Raw genomic sequence first — 19,648 nt, 5'->3', positions numbered from 1 at the left:
TCCCTAGTTTTTAAACCTTTAACTTTCACATTTTAAAGCTCTTGTCAGCAACCATCAAGGAAACATACTCTAAATAAATAAAAAGAAAGCTGACCCTTGGTTAAGCCCGTAACTGACACAAAACCTCGGACTGCTGAGAAACTCCCAATAAAACAAGGAAAGCTGGGAGTAACTGCAATATCACACTCTTGAGGAATCAGTAACTGGCTGGTCTGGGAGAAAGGCTGAAGCAAAGAGAGCTTTATACTAGATATAAGCTAGCACTCAGTCTCAAACTGACCTATACAAATAAGAGGAAGAGCCTGCAAAGCTATTTCCCTGTGAAAGGAGACCTTGTTCTTCAGGGCTAGGACATCTCTGTAAAAATCTGTCCCTAAATTCCCTAAATCTGTCTTTGCTGTCAGCAAGATATACCTGAAATCACATAGCTTTCTAGGGATTATTCAAATCAGAGACAAGAGGTTAAGGAATTCCAGGCACTGAAAAAATGTCACTCTTTGTGTGTTTGGGAAAAGTTTGGTTTTAGCTTGCTCTGATACTTAGGGATCCTAAAGAAGAGGTCTGAGCCTTAGTAATATCCTTCTCCCTAACAGATCAAAAAGTAAGAGGAAAGCATAAGACATTCCAAGGCCTGCCAGGAGGGCCACAGATACATCATTCAAGATGTGCTCCAAGGTAAACCCAGCTCAACAAATGCATCATCACATGCCCACTAAAAATACTCTGTCCTCCTCTCAATCTTCTTTCATCCTTTATTTTTTTTCCCAGCCACTCACAAACTCCCTCACTTCATTCCTCCACCCCATTCTCTCAGACCTCCTTGTCCCTATTGCTTCTTTCCATCCATTTTCTTCACAAGATCCTTCTCTGTTGCTCTCCCTTTTTTTTTCTTTTTTTTTTTCCCCTCACAATTCACCTTGCCACACCCCACAGCTCTTCTTCTGCTCGGGCTGTAGAAGAGTTGACCCAGCTTTGGCTTCTGGAGCAGGATCTTACAGGATCATGTCCTTAAACCAGTTTTTTCTGGTGCCCATTTATACAGTGCTTTACCCTCCTGTTGATTTCTGACAACAGCAAGTCATTCTCAACAGCTGATTTAACTTGGGATCATATGGCCCAAGAAAAGAGCCTACCAACAGGTATGTTCTACTGAGGAAAAGTCTCTTCTGTGTGGGTACATGTTCTCCCTTCATCTCCCACCTGATTACTGCATGCTGTCTGTCTTGCAAAAATGGCTCCCATTTTTTAGACATCCCTCTATACAGTTATAGGCATTTTATATATAATTTCCAAAACAGCCATTGCTTTTCTGCAGTTGTCCCCTTTCCAGATACTGTCAGGTATTTGGCACTTCTGTGGCCTTCCAAACAACAGCACATAAACCTTCTGTCATAAGGGTTATGTAGCTTGATTTAGCTTATCTCCTCAAGTCTGTGTCAGCAGAACTGAGAGCACATCTTGACGTCCTGGATGAGGTACCCAGAGTAGCTTAACTATCTGCCTTCACCTACAATGCAGCATCTGACAGTGAATGTTTAGCATCTGGTGTTTATCCATTTGAGGCTGTGGTAGTTATTTGTAGCTCAGACCAAGGGGCTCATGCTTAAGAGAATGTGACAGCCTTTGCTGAGTCAAAATGCACCAAGAGAACAGGACCAGCAAGAAGCTGTCAGGATCAGTGCATTGCCCACCCATGCCCTAGGCTCTGCTCCTGTTCCTGTTTAGGGATATCGTAATAGCACCTAAAGGCTCACCCAGAAAGAAGGGCTAACTGTGCTAGATGACACACAAGCACACTATTGAGGACAGTCTGTGGCACAGAAAGTTAAGGACTGACACAGGTTAGGCAAAGGACAAAGAAAGCATTATCTTCCCCTGATCAAAAAGGAGAGCTGAAACAGTGTGACTTGTCAAGGTCACTCAAGAATTGAGCAACAGATGAGAACAAAAATTTGTACTTTTTCAATTCACAGCTCAGCGCCTCAGTCACAAGAGCATCCTTCATCCCTCACTCTTGCCCCAAGGGAAGAACATGCCATTCGTATTTGCTTACTAGCAGCAGTCCTATCTATGGGCTATGGGGTCCTTCTAAGTGAGCAGGGTACCAGCAAGAGCAGAGTCTGAAGTACTAGGGATACGTGAGAGCTTGCCTCCCAGCTGGAGGCACATGACACAGCTGGTGTGCATTGGAAAGGCCACCTGATTCCTACATCACCCTCAGATTTCGTGCCTCATGAAGTTGACAGAGAGAAGGAGAATTCACAGCCCGATCCCCTCAGATTAGGTTTCTGAACATTTCCTTTATGGCATGTGGAGAGAATCTGAAGGAGAGCTCAACAGCACAGATATTTTCCTGGCAAGGGGACGAACCTTTGAAGCTCTCAAGTGGTCCCAGAATAAACTTCATGACTTGAGAATGAACACTATGTGCTGACAACGTCATCAGTTCATGGCTTTAAAGGCAATCTTCAGGGTAGCTTTTCTTGTGCCCACTGAAGTGCTGTGATCCAGACAGATTTTCTGGAAAGAATGCAAAGGCTTGGGTAGGATGCCTCCGTGGGCATGCACAGTGGTGGGGACATCAACTGGGGCACCAAGGGATGGGGGGCGCTCACCCTTGAGAGGCAGATGTGAGTCAGAACTTTCTGGTAGCCATAATCCTGCTGGGTTTAGTGCCTCTGGATGGGTTCCCCTCAGAAACCTGGAATCTCACTGCAGGGGGAATGGAGGGGTGAGGAAATCATTGGGGCACCATGTGGGAGAGGAATTGCAAAAAACACAGTGACACAGTTTAGGCTGGTATAGCATAGACAGATTATTGAAGGCCTTACAGATATCTAAAATAACCACATCGTGAAAAAGCAATAACTTATATTAAGTGATTCTTTGGAGAAGCGAGACAAGGATTTAAATGGGAAGAAGGCACTGGTCAGATAGATGGTTTGGGATGCATGCTGGCTAAGGAGCAGCATGGAAACAAAAAAAAGTTATCCTGATGAAAGTAGATGTGGGGGCAAATTTCTGGCTCTACTGAAATCCAAGACAGAGAAACATTTCACTGGAATCTGGATTTGGCTGTGGAGATCTGCTGGGCTTGTAAGCCTGCAGGAACTGGTTTTGCTCATAGTCTCAGCATGGTGAACATACGGTACTGCCATGTACTTCAGTGCCTGTTTATGAGGAAAACTTCTGCTAGCTAGAAAGTACAAACTTCTAGTTGCATCTTACACCCCACCTCCAAAACCTTTGAAACCTTGGGTGGGTTCTTGGCTTCAGACAGAAAAGCTGAACAAGCACAGCTGCCCCTGTTCCTCCATGTGGTCCTGTGAACCATTTCTTAAATGTCTTGAAACAAAGGCTTTTTCTGCATGAGGACAGGCAGCAGGCCATTCAAGACTAAGCTTCATGATGTACACTTCTACTGTAATGGAAGTTTCACTTCACACTCCTGCCAGGTCCTGGGCAGATGCTGTGCAGCAGGAGCAATAGCAAGAACTACAGGCTTGGGGCAGAGTGGCTGGGGAGCTGCCTGGAGGAAAAGGACCTGGGGTGCTGGTTGACCGCCGGCTCAACACGAGCCAGCAGTGTGCCCAGGTGGCCAAGAAGGACAAGAGCATCCTGGCTTGTATCAGAAATAGGGTGACCAGCAGGACCAGGGTACTGAGTCCCCTTGTATTCAGCACTGGTGAGGCTGTACCTCGAACACTGTGTTCAGTTTTGGGCCCCTCACTACAAGAAAGACCTTGAGGTGCTGGAGCGTGTCCAGAGAAGGGCAACGAAGCTGGTGAAGGGTCTGGAGCACAAGTTTTACGAGGAGTGGCTGAGGGAACTGGGGGTGTTTAGTCTGGAGAAAAGAAGGTTCAGGGGGGACCTTATCACTCTCTACAGCTACCTGAAAGGAGGTTGTAGGCAGGTGGGTGTCAGTCTCCCAGATAACAAGCAATAGAAAAAGAGGAAATGGCCAAAGAAGGTTTAGATTGGAGATTAGGGAAAATTTCTTCATGAAAGGGTTTGTGAAGCGTTGGAATAGGCTGCCCGGGGAAGTGGTTGAGTCACCACCTCTGCAGGGATTTAAAAGACATCTAGATGTAGTGTTTAGGGGCATGGTTTATGGTGGACTTGGCAGCATTAGGTTTACAGTTAGAGTCAGTGTTCTTCAGGGTCTTTTCCAATCTAAACTATTCAATGATTCAAACTAGTGTTTGTCTGCAGGGATGTTTCTGGGCTTAGGACATTTTCAGACAGTGGGAGAACAGAAGCAGCCACAGAGCCAGACAGTCTTTCTTCAGTAGGGAGCCCCATTCAGCTCCTGGCCTTGCCCAGTTGGATCTCCAAGTTCGTGACCATTTTTCCTTCCTACAGGGGGAAGGGGAGTAAAGATATTATTACTGCCTTACTCATATCTGCCCCCAGTCTTAGGAACAGATCAGTAATTGAATTGCAATCAAAGCTACTAGCAAAAAGCTGGTGACAGATCAGCTGGGTAGGTTTTGTAACTGACAGAGAGAAATCCTGGGGTCTCCCCACTAAGATTAGCTTTTATCCTTGCAGATTCTCCCACCTGGTGGGAAACACTGTATGAGAGCATGACAGAGGAGCCATACCTAACTACAGACAAACACATACAGATGTTGCAGCTGTCTGCTTCTGTGTCCTTGAGCAGACACAACCTTTGCTGGAGTTTAGTTCATTACTTGTTTCCTTCCTCTTTTTTATGCTGTGTCTCCATACTGTAAGGGGATGCCTTGCCACATCACCACATACCCACTAAAGCCTGTGATGACAGTCCCCGGAGCCACTGAACTCCCACAGCTACTTTAATCACAGGTCAGAGAAGGGGTAGCTGGAAAACACTGGCAGAGAAGGGGATATGACAGCTAGGCAGCCTGGTGAAAGAGGACAAGCAGGAATACACATGCAGTGAAGACAGGATCATATCATGGGATCACTGCTTTTGACCACCTGACCATGGGGTTATAATCTCTGGCTGCTATCACGACACGATGCCTCAGATAAAAGGGGACAAGCCTACATTAGTTATTTGGCTAACAGGGAAGAAGATTCCTTCTGAACAAAGCAAAAAGCTTTGCATGAAGCTTTACAAAGGAGCGGCTGATGTATGAAGTGGGCTTCCCTTTAGTTACCTTGCCAATAAAGAAAGTGATAACTCTCCAGGGGGTATGGCTGAGGTGCAGTAGTGGAAATAGTGACATCTGAGCCCTCAAGTCTTCACCATAGTGTGCAAGCTCCTTAGATGGGAAAGGGGATGGAGAGAAAAAGGAGAGAGTGGGACAGATCTGTGGCCCCAGCTTTGTCAGAGTCTGTGGTACAAAGCAGGAAGGAAGATGATCAAAAGGATTGCACTGAGGCAGAGCGTAGCAGTGTTTCTTAGCAATCCAGTCTTTATGAAGGGAAAAAAAAAAAGACACGGCTTACTGCTTTTCCTTTACAATCAACTAAAAATTGGACTAAAATTTTGTATATGCCTTTATTTTTTCCTCCTTCTGTTTATATAAATTAAATAGTGTTTTCTTTTTCCCCTCTCCATTTTGTTGTTGCTTGCAAGCAGGAACGTAGGTGTGTATTTTATTTCAGTGTGTATTTTTACAGTACTTTGTAGAAAACCTTTAATGTCTTACCAAACACCTGTGGTGTTTGAACAACAGGTTCATAAGCACTGACATGAAACACCCAACTTTGTCTCTTGCTTCTCTTGCTATTTAGGAGCAGATAGGGGAAAGCATATCTAAATCTCTGGCCACTATTATGTCTTCAAGGACATATATGTGTGGCACAGGTAGCACAAACCCTAAACTCCTTTTAATTCTCTTTGGATCCATTTTAATCTTTCTGCAGAGCAAGCATTAGCTGGATAAAATGTTAGCTTATGTCACCTTGCCCTGCATGCTTTTCTCTGAGACAAACATTAACTTGATTCATCTGAAGATCTGGTCCATGATGATTAATAATTTCTCAAGACACGGCACAGACCACATTTTATGTAATTAAATTTTTTTCCTTGTAAGAAATTGCCACAATTGCACCATAAGTTACATCCATATAAATGGGACAGTGACAGGAAGATTGTGAAAAGCAAGAATCTCTGTAACTGGCTGTGCAGTCAGATATCATGTTCACCATATCCCAGTTGCTTTTGAGACTCCCTGCTTGGACAGACACACATATGATGAGAAAGGTCTCCATTCTCATCACAACTTAAACACATAAAAGTTCTGATACTTCAGAGAAGATCTCCCTACTCAAAACACCAGGCTCATGCAAGCCTGCTCACCCAAAGTGCTGCAGTGGCACTGACAGACCATTTCAACACTGCACATAAATTTGGGGTTTGGAGACAGCATAATTACAGTAGAGTGTAAATGATATATAATTAGCTGTTTTTCCAAATCAAAGCACATGTAGAGATGAGCTGCAGCTCACTCTGCCTGTTGAAGGATATGCACATGTGAGTTTCCTTACATTATAGATCCCCCCAGAATAGACATTTCAGATCATTTCAACAGTCTTGCATAGCAACTGCAGTATCCACTGGCTTTGCTTTCTTCTGCTAACTCTTTTTCTCTTCCATGCATTATACTGATGGGAGTTGCATGTGGCCACTGGCTCACATGATGGCATGAGAGGTGTGTGTCCTGCTCCACGGCACTCCTGTCCCCCCAGATGGTTTTCAGTGGATCACAGATTACACTCACCAGCTGTGCCTGGCATGGGAGGAGGGTAACAGGGGAGACAGAGGCTGCAATGCTGCAGAGAAAACACAGAGCAAAAGCTGCCTGCTGAGGGGAGCACAAGACGGGAATTAATTGCATCAGTTTTACCCTTGATGAGCAAGATCTGGCAAATCTGTCATATTAGTTTCTATCCACTGTATAAAGCAAGAAACCTGCCCAGGGCTCTCCCAAAGCCCTGCTTCCCATTTGTATATGCATATTGCCTCAGCTGGTGTCACAATAATTCATTTCTTTTATGTTCATCCTAACCACCTCTGTGCTGTTGCTGTGGTGGTCTACAACCGTGACAGCCATGAGAGCAATGGATGGATCAAATGGAGAACCACGAGAAATCAGAGGGCAGAGGCTTGCAGCAGGACACCCAAGCCATGTTCTTCAGCTGGCAAGGAGAAGGGAGTGAAGAGGACACAAGTGAGCTTGACAGAACCAGACTAAAACAGAAGGGGAAAATGAAACAAGGAAGAAAGGGTAGCAGAGACACTGGCTTTGTAGTTAGGCGGGGAGTAGGAATTTGGTAGACAAATCTGTTCTACTATGACTTCCCAACTGACTTTAGGCAAGTCATCCCATCAGCTTAAACTGATGCTCCTCTTCTGCAAAAATTTGTGAGAGGAACTGTCACAAAAAGTCCTGAGGAGCATAAAGACAGCACAGCAAACACCTTGCAAGTGATAAAAACCAGGATGAACATCCAGAAAAAAAGAAGGCTTTCATCTGAACACCCTCAACAGAGTCACAGTTCATGGGAGAAAGCAAACAGAAACAGACTGGAAGAGAGTTGGGGCTGTTGCTGTTTGTCTCCATGATGGGTCTATACTGTGTATGAAGTTACTATATTTCTAGGAAGCTCTTCTGGGTCATCTGTTGGCATCAGCATTACAGGGCTGTATCCCCAATATACAAATGTGGTGTTATCTCATGTCCCTCAGGACCAGGGAAGGATAAAGGCTTTCTGCTGAAATAGTATTTTCCTTTCCCTGCTGTCACTGTCTCCCCACCAAGTGTTTTCCAGTGAATCTGTTTTGCACCCTGAGTAGTATGGGTGTGGCTGAAAGCACAGAATTAAGTTTAGGTAAAGTGGAGATCTCTTGGATATGGATACTGCCAAACTGATTTGTGATTAGACAGATATTTAGCACTAGAAATCTGTTGGTCGCTGAGTGCTATCACAGGAAGCCACAGCATGAAACGTCCTTCATTTGCGTGAAACCTTCTTAAAGCACACCAGCCTGCTTTCCTTGCCTCTCCCATTAGAGGCTGTTCCCGAACCTAATTGCTCAGATGGCTAGAAGCTTTCTTCCGATTTCCAGGCTAAATTCTTTCATGGTCAGTTTATAACTACTTATACTTGGGATACAGCTGTCCTTCAGCTTTAATAACTTCCTCTTCTGATTGTTACACTCGGATACATTTATAGAGAGGAAATACAACCTCTCTCATCCTCTACTTTGCTAGCTGTAAAACCCAGTCTCTCTCAGTCTCTCCACAAAGGCTAGGAGTCTCCTGCTCCTGGCATCATCTGCTCACTCTTCACCTGTTCCCATTGGAATACATATTTCTAGTAAGTAGGTGACAAGAATTGCCCTCCATTTTTCAGATCCTGAGTCCTGCATACCACTATTCACTCTTCCTTCCCTCTCTGGATGCGTTGTAGGGTATTATTTGCCTTTTCACAATTGCAACATGTTGGAGCTCACAGTCACCATGTGACGACAGGGTAATATAATACCAAGTGCAAGCTTTTGTCCTTCTCTGGCATTTCCAGCTGTTAAGCCACCACAGCATTTCTGTTACAGATGCCAATACACTTCCGTATATTAAAGCTAATGCACTAGCAAAGCTAGTTACTGAATTCCATTCCTCCAGCTGGATACCTTCCCTTTCCATACAACCTACCTTTGTTCCCCTATCAGCCTTCTAATTTTTCCCTAACTTCTATTTTAGCTATTAATTTCACATATGGCACTGTCTCAAGTAATTTGTTGTAGTATGGACAAATAAGATCTTTCTAATTTCCCCTATCCAAAAGAATTGTCTTATCAACTTATGCTATGATGGCATGCTCTGCCTTCGACAAACCAGAATTGCATTGTACCTCATTGTTCATACGCCTCCGTATTTTTTTATTATTCCCTCCTACAGGTTGGCTCTAAAGCTGTATGTATGCACTGTGGCGGTCAGAAGAATGGGTCTGCATTTCCCTAGATTACACCCTTTTCCTTTTCTTAGAGATAACATAAGTACTGCATCTGTTATTCTGCAGTCAGACAGTGCCACCACCAACTTGATAGATTAATTAAAAATCCGCCCTGCAAGATTTGCCATTTCATATGCCAGCTATCTCAATATTCTGAGATATTCTGGTCCCTGTGACTGGAGCTGATCAAGATGCTTATGTTCTTGCTTCATCTCAAATGCAGTCATTTCCTTTTCCATACACACAGCACTTGCCCCGTGCTCTCCATTGTCAGAATTACTGACAGGTGAAGTGTTCCTCCTTTAATTCATGATGTTCCTGTGCCACGCTTAGGATCCCCTCATTACTTTTCTCGAGCATGCACAGGTCCTTTCCCCATCATGTTGTGAAGGAATTGTTTGTTGTTTCTTTTACTTGCCTTTGCAAGGTCTATCTCAGGTTGGCCTTTGATCATTCTTAATTAATCCTTACAGTTTTAGCCCCCTTGCCCCACAGCACACAGCAACCACCACTGTGACAGCTTACTTCTGGTGCAATCTCTGCTTTCTGGGCTCACATCACTTTAAACATACCATTGACAGAACCTGTTTGGAGCCAACACAAAAGAGATCTCACAGGGACTTGCATGGGTTTAACATTAGTCATGTTCTAAACTATTAAAAATTAAACTTGTGCAACAAGTGTGTTGACGATATGTGCTCAATCCTGAGATTTAAATGAAAGCATTTTATGCCCACAATCCAATTGCTCTGGGTCAGGGAGAAAGAAGCATTTTTTTCTCCTTGCCTGTTCTACACATTCACTTATTTTGTAGATTGTCTCTTTTGTATTTTTAGAAGTGGATGTTGCTAAGGCAACCAAACTAGCTGAACATTTTGTATCCCTAAGAACAATACATGTTTAAATATTCAGGCAATTTTCCATTGTTCGGCAGGAATGGTGAGATCAGCCAGATTATCCAGACCAGATGAGGGAAGTTTAGGTTGGCTTTCTATTATATTTAAAAGCCTTCAGTGTGCTGACAGCCATTCAACAGCTCTATCCAAGGAGGAACAATATACAGCAGACACAGCCTACCCTCCCTAAATGGGAGAAATGATTTGTTTTATTCCAATCTGTTACACTCCCCACGATAAACTGAAGCACATAGGTATTTCCAGGTAGCTGAGCTATGCTCAGCCCTGTGCTGAGGCTGACACAAGATTTGCTCATGCTCTGAAAGCACAGCATCAGATAATGATAGTACTATACAGGTCAGAAGGGATAAATAAAAGTTCCATCCAGTTTATCACATCCTTCCCTCTTGCCTGTGGCTTTCAGACACGTGTTTTAAGCATCTGGAAAAGATTTAGAATATTCTCGCAGTCAGCTGCTTGCTGATACCTGCAAAACTGGGCTGGTGATGGGATCCTGTAAATTACTCTCACCTACTTGTACAAAGCTCACCAGCCTGGCTTCCTGGCTGGCTGCACTGCAGGAGACTTTGGGGGGGGGGGGGGGGGGGGGGGGGGGCGGGGGCTGGCACAGTCCGTCCCACTGGCTGATCTGTGATGGCAGGAGCTGCCACCTTCTGATTGGCCTGGAGCAGAGTGCAATGTCCATGCTGTGCAAGGGAGCCAGAACCATGCATCGAGACTGAGATACACTGAAGTCTGTTTCTGATTTTCTGATTTTGACATGAACATTTTCTGGGATGATCACCAAGCGTGCTTAGCTTCACTTTCTCCACTGCCATTATGAGATGGCTAAAACTATAAAAATCTGAAGAAGATATGATTATGGCTTTAAAATGTTTTTCAGAGAAGTGCCATCCTATTACAATGCTGAAAAGAGCAGTGGGAGAAGAGGGGAGGGAAGAAATAAAGGAGATTAAAAGTGTGAAAGTGGTCATTGTGTGAGACTGCAAAAGGCATAGAGGCACAAAGTGGAGCTGAGAAAGGGGATGTGCTCCCAGAGCTGATCTGTAATCCAGAAGCAGGGAACAGCCTGATACTAAAGGACGGAAGGTGCAGAGGAGAGTCACGATGGGAAGATAAGTGAGGAATACAGGACTGAAGCTACTGTCAGTGACAGCAGAGATGCTGCGCAGTGGAGCAGGCACTCCTCCACTGAGTGACACACAGCACATGCCTGACTGATTAGTGTTACTATGGGATGGAGCTGTTCATCCTTTCCAATACATCTAGCCCCAGAAATCTGCAATTCCCTCTTGCTTCTAAGTATCTTTTCTGGAGACATGAGCAATACACCATTAACACTGGGCAAATTATCAATCTGAAAAAAGAACTTTAGGAATCTCTTTGTTTTCCATTGCTTGTAGTTTCTGCTTGTATACTTGTGCTCTTCTCTTTCTCTTTAAAAGTGAAGCACATTACTTAGAGCATTCAAATACTTTAGCCTAACAGCTAACCAGTGCAAAGAGGGTTGTGCTATTCAAAGGGCAATATCAAGGTCTAGTAGTTTATCTCAGGCAGATCCAAGCATAGTAAACAGTAAGAGAAGTGTCCTAGGATTGCCAAAGATACCGAGTTGAAATGTCAGTGCTGGCAGGGAGACCTAGTTTTCAGAAACCTAGCTGGTTTCTAGGATGATGGACAACCAGGAAAAGTCTAAATAACTAGAAAAAGTGAATGAATCATGGATTAGCCTGACATAGCCATGTGAGCCATAAAAGAGCCACACGATTCATAGAAGTGCCAGCCTCAACACAAACTAATCTGTCTGGCTCTTTTCCCACCCCATCATTTTTCCTGAAAGACAAGCAGAACTGACAGATTAGATGTGGCCCAGGATGGGTACACATCACATCATGGGTAATTAAACTGCTGCCAAAACCATTGTTTTGGATTATTTCTATCACACCTTTCCTCTACAGCCCTCACTCTCCCTGCAGACTGGACTATCTACCTGATCAGTCTCATCAAGCTTGGGGCCTGGCCAAGCTGGAGGACTAGGAGGAAGGTCTAAGTTCAAAACAGGACTCATGAGTGAGAATGCTCTTCAGTCAGAGACAGGAGTCTAGCAGATGCTCAGACCTAGGCAAATGGGAAGAGGGGACTGGGTAGAAAAGAGCTACACAGAGGTCTAGGAATGAGGCAGATTGGTCCACCCAAGGCTACCAGTTAGAAGAGGTTGGGGGGAGTCCCGGTTCACCACACTGCAATACACCTGACCATAAAAAAGGTGCTAGTTAACTTTTGCCCATGGTCTACTGAAACCTCTGTGCAACCATGACATAGAGCACCTGAACTTCATGTGCCCATGAGGCAGCCACCTGTAGGGAGCAAAGGAGGAAAGAAAGAATTAGAAATTGCAGACTGGAGTGGATTGGGAGGGGATACCCAAAAGGACAAGGGGCAGAGGGGAAATACAAGGTGTGCTTACTCTCAGTGCAACGTATTCTTGGAACATCAGAAAACAACAAAGCCTTTGTTTCATCCTTACTGACTCTTTAAATGTCAGTGTCTCTGCTCCTGCCAGATGGTACCTATAAATTATTTACCCAACTCCATTATGTGCCCAAAAAGGGAAGACCGAGCTGAACAGGACCAAGAAGAATCAGTTACTTTCTCACCATAGAAAGAAAGGAGGTCTCCCAGCAGTACTGTTGGATCACAGCCAACACAGTGGTGCAACCAGTGTCAGCTGTGCCAGTGAATCTCTGGGGTAAGAGTGGGAAGCCCAGGGATGTTGCAGCCCAGTTTATTGCACATTTCACATGGCCTAAGCCAGGCTTAGTTTCAAGACTTCGCATTGCCACTGATATTACTCATACCACTTTGAGCAATTCACTTGCCCTCCATCTGTCTCGGTTTCTTCACCTGTGAAACAGAGCCTGATAGTGGCTTTGCAATGCGTGACTGCTTTTCTGGCCCTGGCTTCTCTGCCTGCTCTATAGCTGCTGGCACAGCAGTCTGCAGGTGGGTCTGCTTTCCAGTCTGTAGCCTTAAGGGAGGCAGCTTTCGCTACGGAAGACCATGGCTGTATGAATATACGAACAGTGCAGTCAGTGCTACTGTGATTATTACAGACAGCAGCAGTGGCTGGTACAACCTCTCAGAAAAGGTGAATATGGCCCAGAGAAGGCAGATGGTGCAGACACACACGCCTACCACTTTCAAATCCGATTTGCATTCATATATGTGAACTCACTGTAAAGTGGTTTACCCCTACTTTTCAGTTAGCCGGGTAATATCCCCTCTCTGAATATGACACAAGAATACCTGAACAGTCCTTTTGTGACAGTTCCCCAGTGTACCTGCCCCATGATGAGGCTCTGTGGCCTCTGCACACAGCTGCGAATGCTCCATCTAACCCGGGAGAACCACCTCTGTCAGGCACAGCAAAAAGGACACTTTCCATAAAGGAGCAACCAGGAACTGCATGGAGAACACACACTGCTCTGCACTGAGCAGTGAGCCTCCCAAATGATTTTTATTACCAGTTTTCTGAGGACAGCAGCTTTCTATTCATTTGATACAAGAAACACATCCATGGGCTTAGGGGTCTGTATGGATGAGATTACTTCTTTTTCTTTTTTATTCTTCTAATTGCTATTCTTAATAAGCATTTAGGGAACAGGAGGAAGGGGACTGGGAGAAGAGGAGATGAAATAGCCAAGCTGAAGGCAGATGCTCATGTTAGTCTCGTGAAGCAGCTAATCAAACTTTCTTTCTACACTACAACTTGAATTTTGCAATGCAAAGGACGAAGTTAAATATAAACCTTATTGTTCCCGCCAATAGGGCAAGCTATCTTCAAATCACATTTTTGAAAAAGTTGCAGACCCAAATATGAATGAAAAGATTTTCAAAAGTGAACAAATGGTAGGTTTGGATTTTACTCCGAGTTTCACTGGTTCCTTACTACGCGGACATACTCCTGATTTCAGTGCTGTGAGTAAGAGGCATTACATAACTATGTAAAAATGCCAGAGATGTGGGGGCAAGAATCCTGTCGGGGCTCAGGTATTAGACTGCAACTCTGAAAATACTGCCATGATTTCCATCACAAATCCACTGAGTCACAGAAACGTTAGGGAGTATTCACACTGGGGGATCAGCCAAGGGAACACGGATCTGGAAGGAGACCTTTTGCTTGAGCTAGCTTCTGCTTAAGGCAAGCAGGGAGCACTTTCTAGTCTATCTGCAAATAGCCTAAATGTCCTTTCAACTATTGCACACCATGAACAAATGTTGTCACACACACACACACACCCCCCCATGCTAGGTACCTGTGTACAAGGATTCCTTCAGTATCACCCCAAAATATTCAACCACTTTGATCTCCTAGAGCTTTTTTACTCTACAGTGATGCAAAGAATTGGCATCAGATTTATCCTTACATTGGCCTACCAGACTGGAACTTCTTGACAGCAGGCCCAGAGCTGAGGACACAGAAAGATGAGAGGAGGATCTCCACACATGTGGGGAACTCCGCACAGGCTTGAACAAGCAGCCCGTTGCTTTGATTTCAGAGTGATAATAATCTTCTCTTCAAAATGACAGCTCAGGGCTCAGCTGCTGCAACACTGTTTTTGGAATCAAATTACTAGAAAGGTCAAAATCATTAACATGTGCTTTAGGAAGAGGGAAAATACCAGGCAAAACCTGTAAGCTTCCACTGCTGAAAGATGCCCCCTGGACTAGCAGATGCTATTATTTGCTTCATTTCACTGTAGGCAGAAGGGTGCTCTCTCACCAAGGGAACAGAGAAGGAGGTCATTCTTCTTGGAGGTCTTTCAAAAATGTGCATAGCAGGAGAAGCCTCTTGTGACTTTGTAGAATTTAAAAGGCACAAAACAGCGTTAGAGGGAGTGAATGAATAGATGATGTCCCCCTGACCTGGCATGGCCCTAACCTGTCACTCCCCACAGGGCCCCTTTAGCATTCTGCACTGTTGAGAGTGGTTGTCCCATCCCAACGTTAAAAATGTATGGACTTATTCTTGCTCCCACATCCAGCAGGAGAGAGCAAATATGGAGTTGGTGCTATATCCAAAGGACAAGACCTAAGAAAGGAATTTTGCTCATGCCTTGATGACATGGGTTGGGGTATAAGCCTTATAATGTTTACACTACAGTTCTCCTTCAACAAGAAGTGTTAATAAATAAGAGGAAAAAGAGCCGACAAAGTTTTCTACAATGTTTGAGCTACACCTTTTTCTTTCTTATTTACCAGACACCCCTGTGAGGCTACCTGAAGACACCTAGTGCCTCAGCAGTGCATTACTCATCAAGGTAGCCAGCAGATCAGGGCAACGCATTTCCCTTTTTGAGCATTCAAATGAAAGTTAAAATTTCTATTAAGAAATAGTGTAGAGTTCCTACAAGGAGCCATATTTTGGGTGCTTTGTGCACCATTTTCCTCTCTGAGCTGGGCCTCACTAAGTAAAAGCCAACCCTACATTCTCCAAGGAATGGCTAAGACAACAATGAACACAAGACAGAGAAAATCTTTGCCCAGAACTTTTAAAAGTTTAACAAGACAAACAGTGTACTTACAGGTTTCTCTCCCACTGAGACATTTAACCATCTTCTCCCATGTACATAAGCTGTCTCTGCATTTCATACCCCAGTGGTGCTCTCATATTTTTCATGTGTACTCCTAGACGGACAATAGGATTCACCTTGATATGATAGTGCCAACGTCTCTAAAGCAACCTGGCCCATGAAAAATCATCTTTCTAATCCTTGAGAATGTCATGTGTATTAGCTGCAGCCTTTCTGGTATGAATCCTCTAGAGTGGATTCAATTTCACGCAAGTCCTAGCAAGATGGACCATCCTAGGCTAGGAATTCATACCCCCTACAGCCTCTACTCTTCAGAAAGGCAAACAACTACTGCTTTTCCTATAGGATCCACCTTTAAAACTATATATAATCCTTCCTGTCCAGAGCAGGGAAGTTCAGTCTGGGAATTTGGAGGTCAAATGCTTTGGACTGTCTTGCCCTGTATCTCCCTTTCATATTTGTACACCTTTTTGTGCAGCACTGCATGTTCACACTCAGTGTTCACCTTCACCTGCAGCATTAAGTTAAGCTTTTCCACAGCATTTTTCCTTATCCATTTCCCCTTGACCCACAAAAAACTATCCCTGAGTTTAATGAGCCGTTCAACTTGGCTCAGGCTCAGGTTGTTAGTCACTGTGTTCAAAACTGCTGGTCTTCCAGCACTTTTCCATAACTTCCCTTGGGCTGCATATTCTTCATCAGCTACTTACTCACTACTTCTACATCAGAAACGACCCCTCATCAAGACAGTCTATAACAGGTTTTAATCTACCTGCAATGCAGCCCGAGTATTTTGATGGAGACAACCAGACCTGATTCCAGCTACCCAGAAGAGAATGTATCCCTGGGGTACTGCATGGCTGAGGACCTGGCAGGTGACTGCTGAAATCCTACAGCCTCACCTGAGTGAGCATACCTTTTCAAAGGACATGCTCCAGCACAGCTTGGCACATTTATATTTGCTTGGCCTTGCTTAATCTGACCCAAGGTCATACAACAGCAAAAATGTGCCCTTCATGCAGTGTACTCTAGTGAATATTCACCTTCGCTGTATACTTTGCATGCTCCATGTTGCCGTTGCCACACAATCATTCTCACATTCATTGTGGACCACTGTGGCCACAGTCTGACTTTTTTTTGGCTTTTATTACTGTTTTGCATTGCATTGTGTTGGCTACAATACTGTCAATGCAATCAAGTACTTTGGTTCACAGCAGAATAAATGTTCAAAGATATGAATTTCCCTTAATGTATAATTTGTATTATAATTTACCCTATTAACCCTGTACACAAAACTTAAAGGCTCTTGTAAGCCCCCCCACTGGTAAAAAGATATGTCAGAAACAGAAAATATTAGGGAAGATGTTGCTCTGTGCTCAGGAAGGGCAATTCAGGAAGGTTGTCTAGAGGTCACATTTAGTTTTCCTTTAATGTTTTGGAAGAGGAGAGTGTTTTAAACTTTCAGGAGTGAGTAGCTGGCTCAGGACAGTGCCTCCTCGACCCCACTCTCTCCAGTGGCAACTCCTCACTTGTTAGACCTGGGCAGTTCTTTGGGCCAGAGTGAAATAGCTGTGGTCATGACCTTGCTCTCACCTTTCCTGTTACCACAGATTTCTTTAACAGCTAGTACTTTTGAGGGTGTGAGGCAGTGGAAGGATCGTGTTCACCTGATAATGAGGTCAGAACTTCACTTTGTGCAGAAATATAAAAGATGTAGTGAAAACACAAGTCCTCTGCTCTCCTTTTCTTTCTGCTGGGACATCCAGCATCTCCATGCAGAATTTCCTCAAGGGATGGGAAGGGCTCAAAAATGAAAGAACTGGCTTCAGGCCAGCACTTGGTCCTTTGCTTGTTCAGGCAAACTTCTGAGATGCCCTATATGTGACAAGAATTGCAGATGTCTACTTCTGAGGGAATTAGAGTTAATAGCTTAATGTTCTCACGGGGAAAAAAAAAAAAAAAAAAGCCATGCAGGCATTATGAGCAGCCTCACTGCTGGGCTATGTATTTCCTTAATGCAGTTTCAGGAGAGATGGTTGTTAGGGAGAGGGAGTAGGATCCCATTTTTGTATGTAGATTTCAGTGCCGAATTCAAGGTCTTACTGTCTTATGATGCCAGGGCAACAGCAGCAGTATCTGGCCATTCCTTTCGCAGTGATCATTAGATGACCTTGAGATTTACCCTACTGGGGCAGTACAGTTTCTATAAATATCCTAATTTCCAGGATCGTGTTTTCAGTTGTATCAGAGACAATCCTAGTGAAGAATCAATTCAGCTGGGCATACCCTCCCTTCCCTCTCACCCTTCCCCTCCCCCCTGGCCCTCCCTTACTCTGGGTTGTAAAAAATTTTAGCCTTTGAGATTTCCCTTTTAGCACTGACCTTCTGAGCTATCTAATGATGAAGATAGGAAGAGGCTGCAACCAGACAGTGAAAAAAGAAAAGCCTTTTGCTAGCAGGGAAATGTGTGAGTAATATACACACTGTTGGACAGTGGCCAAATCGCTCTAGTAACGGCTGCTAGTTCCCCTTACCAAGCAAATGATCAAATGAGAAAGAGAAGCTGCAGTCGGGTGTCAGAAATGCTGAGTCGCAATGGGAGAGTGCCGCATCTGATGGAAATTTACCCAGGAGCCAGCGACCTTCACACGCTGGGGACGCTGACCAAGGGCTTGCAGGGATATCCTGCCCTCACTCACAAGCTGCTGTACTACCTCCATGCCACTGCCCAGGCAGAGCACACCCCAAAAAAGGAGGCCAGGAGATGAGCTCAGGAACTGTGCAAGCTTCAAGACAGAGTGGGCTGCCAGGACTGCCTCCACAGCGTGAAACCGGGTACTGCCTACACGGCATGCAAAGACAGCTGGCCCCACAGCACTGCCTGGTCTATGGTGATTACTTGCCTCAGGTGATCACTTGCTGCTCACCTGGCCCTTCTGCTGCTGCTTTGGACACATGGTCTTGAAATGAGACAGTCGGGTCCAAGCTGACCCATGCCTGGGGCTACCCCACCTGGAGACAGTAGGTAGCAAAGATGACTTCACAGCTCCCTGCTTTTAGGGCTGACGGACTGTGCCTTGTGTCAGGCTAGAGCTTTCCCAGCGGCTGCTTCAACACATGCCCTGTAGACATCTTCCCAATGTTTCAGGCACTTACTGTAAGTGGAGCACAGGAATACTCTGGCTTTACCATTGCCAGAGGGGCTGAGGTTTGGCATATCACCAGAACATCTCCCTTCCTCCCCAGTCCCAAGTACTGGGACATAGTCGATGGCTTTGACTGCAAGCTTGCAGCCTCTCCCTGAAAGAAGATGGGGAGTGGGAGAGGACGTAAAATAATGTCAGGGGACAAAGAATACAAGGCAGTAAATAAGAGCTGTAGCTGAAAATAGAGGACAACTACTTGCATCGAGCTGGAAGATGGAAAAATGGGAGAGATAGCTGGTGATGCAGTGATGGGGATGCTGGCTAGATGGTGCTAGCACATACTTCTGTGCTTTTTTCAGGGACTAATACAATATTATTACTGCTTTTCCTTTAGACAGAAATTTCATTTCCATTGCAAGAGCTGGAGAAACTACCATCTGTTGTTAGTATTGCTAACAGAGAACTGGTAGTCCCCAGTTAAGTTCCTTTCAAAAACGAAGGGTTTCTGGAATCTACGAAAAATAACGCTCTCTTTGCAGCACAGGGGACTGTCTCAATCCAGTACTCCTGTGTCGGCTGAACATGACACAAAATACAATATCTGCCTCACATTATCCTTGAAATCACCTTTTTTCATGCTATGCTGCAGGTGCTTATTCTTAATCCTCTGGCCTGTACTGGTTTAGGCCTTCCTGGTTGTGCCAATAGAGCCAGCTCCAGTCACCAAGGCAAAAGCAAGCCTCTCAGCCTCTGACAGGAGTATACCCACATGGTGAGGTGAAGATCGTAGCTTGAGCACACCCAGTCCCATGATCCTCATGCTTTCCTTTTGTACATTGTGCTTTTGGTTTGGCTGTATCCTGCTTGTGGCACAGCATCCACACTGCTCTTCAGAAGATCCAAGTCCAGGCATGAGAGAACCTGGGCCTCCTGTGGTGAGAAACCACTGGGCTCCTGGGACACCTGCTGGTGGACTGGTGCTTGACGCACCAGGTTGTGTGAAGGTCAAGCCTGCAGAAGGATGATCCCCAAAGTCCAGAGC

Source organism: Falco rusticolus, chromosome 5 (genome assembly GCF_015220075.1).
Source record: "Falco rusticolus isolate bFalRus1 chromosome 5, bFalRus1.pri, whole genome shotgun sequence".
In the NCBI taxonomy this organism is placed as follows: Eukaryota; Metazoa; Chordata; class Aves; order Falconiformes; family Falconidae; genus Falco; species Falco rusticolus.
This window is presented reverse-complemented; position numbering follows the sequence as displayed.